The sequence below is a fragment of the Cebus imitator genome, unplaced genomic scaffold, assembly GCF_001604975.1.
Source record: "Cebus imitator isolate Cc_AM_T3 unplaced genomic scaffold, Cebus_imitator-1.0 Scaffold104, whole genome shotgun sequence".
Classification (NCBI taxonomy): domain Eukaryota; kingdom Metazoa; phylum Chordata; class Mammalia; order Primates; family Cebidae; genus Cebus; species Cebus imitator.
Genome location: NW_016107419.1, coordinates 3,492,852 through 3,495,707, shown reverse-complemented (window position 1 = coordinate 3,495,707; position 2,856 = coordinate 3,492,852). Strand labels below are relative to the sequence as shown.

At 34.5% G+C, this 2,856-nt stretch overlaps 1 pseudogene; it reads left to right on the top strand.

Annotated features, from left to right (window-relative positions):
• The first annotated feature begins 2,151 nt into the window (after window positions 1–2,151).
• LOC119472567 lies at window positions 2,152–2,275 on the top strand (annotated as a pseudogene).
• The last annotated feature ends 581 nt before the right edge of the window (window positions 2,276–2,856 follow it).

The window sequence follows — 2,856 nt, the reverse complement described above, 5'->3', positions numbered from 1 at the left end:
GAAAAGGTGCAATTTAAAGTTCAAGATATTACAGGCAGGCTGCGTTATAGATGGGAAGTCTTCACAACCATGTTTTTAAGCAGTGAATTGAGATTCAGACTATTTTTCCTGTAAAAACAATGCTATATAAATAATGTAAACAAGGGCTGGCTATCACACAACCTATTTAACCCATGAAATAACTTCAGTAAACCTTATTTTCTCTGAAAAAATAATGAAACAAAGTAATATTATTGTTAGCAAGATTGAAAATTAGTCACATTGAAAATGAGTTTCTATTTTTTGATCAGGAATTTTAACTTAATTATTCTGATATTGTCACTGAGTAACTCAATGTGAGTGCATAGGGCTTAAGAGATGTTTACTGAGTGGTAGGAAGGAGAATGAATGACAGCAAGGACAAGAGAGATACCTGAGGCATGCAAAAGAGAATTCTGGGGATAGCCAAGGTGACAGAAACACTTCAGGTTTCCATTTCCTTGACACTAGAAGAGTTATGCATTATCAGACTACATTAAATTTGTTTGAGCAAGGAGAAAAAGAAGAGAAAACATTATCATTATCATTATCATTAGCAGCAGCAATAGAAGGGAAGGTCAAAGAGAAAGGGGAAAGGGACTTTTCTTAGGTGAGCATTCAAGGCCTAGGGAAAAAAAGAGTAAATAAGATATAGGTGCTCCCCAACTTAGGATGGGGTCATATCCCTATAAGCCCATCATAAATCAAAAGCATGGTAAGTTGAAAATGCATTTTAGGGCTGGGTATGGTGGCTCACGTCTGTAATTCCAGCACTCTGGGAGGCCGAGGAGGGTAGATCACGAGGTCAGGCGTTCGAGACCAGCCTAACTAACATGGTAAAATCCCGTCTCTACTAAAAATGCAAAAATTAGCCAGGTGTGGTAGGGGGCACCTATAATACTGGCTACTCGGAAGGCTGAGGCAGGAGAATTGCTTGAACCCAGGAGGCAGAGTTTTCAGTGACCTGAGATGGCACCACTGCACTCCAGTCAGGGCAACAGAGCAAGGCTCTGTCTCAAAAAAAAAAAAAAAAAAATGCATTTTAGACTTAATGTTATTTCCAATTTATGATAGGTTTATCAGGATGTAACCTCATTGTAAGTTGAAGAATGTATGTATTGAATGTGTATCTTTTTGGCACCATTGTAAAGTTAAAAAATCCTAAGTCAAACCATCATTAAGTCAGAAACCTCTGTAGTTATAAAGATATATATGTCCATGTCATAAAAGAATTTCAGAAATGGAATGACCTATTTTAGGATTAAATTTTAAGAATAAATGAGAGCACATCATTTGTCTGATTTTCTTTTCTCTTTGAGAAAGTAGAAAGGCAACAGTAGTGAAGGCTTTGGTCATATAGTATCTTATACCGGCCACAAACAGATGGTACCATCATCACAGCAACTCTTGGTTGCATACTTTTTAAAATAAAGATATTACATCATTTTCTTAAAATACGCTGGCAGTGACAGCCAGGGCTACTATTGTGGGTTCTCAAAATCTTATTTAACACTTCTAAAATTACAAATAATTGGTAAACTACCATACAGTAAATATTGGAATAGTTTTTCAAATGAGATGACTTGTAAATTGTCATTTTTAGTAATTTGCCTGCCTTGTGAAGTTAGCGACTTACAAAGTCAGTTGTTCATTTGACAGTCCATGCCAAAAGTTAAAAATATTTATAACGAAAGACATATGAGTGAAAGAGATGTACTCTCCACATACTTTCTACTTAATTGTGGAAATGTGAAAATTTTAACTCAAGCAATTATTGAATATTGTTTAATGTTGGTAATTAAAATCATTTAACACAATATGCAATTAAAATAAATGTAGAAAATTTAAAATAAGAAAACTTTTAAACTTTGATATATTAAAATTATTGTTTAATTCAGAAAAATGAACATAAAATTTCATCCAGTCCTCGAAATATTTCAGAAAGATTCTGTTTCTATGAAGAACACCTGAAGATACTATGCACCTCTTTTTTTGTTTATTGCATATTTATTTACCAGTTTGGAGTTTCTTTATTTTTAATTTACATTCCTCCATGACAAGCTATTGTGTTTTTCAATGTTTTCAAGTGATTTAACTCTCTTTCTTGTTATGATATTATTTAAGATTGTAATAAAGACTATACTTTCAGGAATCATTTCTATAGTTTGTTACTAGAGAAGTTTCTCTGAACATGTAGAGCACTGATAGAACAGAACAGAGGCCTCGGAAGTAATGCCGCACATCTACAACCATCTGATCTTTGAAAAACCGGACGAAAACAAACAATGGGGAAAAGATTCCCTGTTTAATAAATGGTGTTGGTTAAACTGGCTAGCCATGTGCAGAAAGCTGTAACTGGACCCTTTCCTTACACCTTATACAAAAACTAATTCCAGATGGATTAAAGATTTAAACATAAGAGCTAACAGCACAAAAACCCTAGAAGAAAGCCTAGCCAATACCATTCAGGACATAGGCATGGGCAAGGACTTCATGACTAAAACACCAAAAGCAATGGCAACAAAAGCAATAATAGACAAATGGGATCTAATTAAACTTAAGAGCTTCTGCACATTCTGCACAACAGAATGGGAAAAAAATGTTTGCAAGCTACCCATCTGACAAAGGACTAATATCCAGAATCTACAAAGAACTTAAACAAATTTACAAGAAAAAACAAACCACCCCATCAAAAAGTGGGTGAAAGTATCAACAGACACTTTTCAAAAGAAGACATTTATGTGGTGAACAAACAGATGAAAAACTCATCATCACTGGTCATTAGAGAAAAGCGAATCAAAACCACATTGAACTACCATCTCACACGAGTTAGAATGG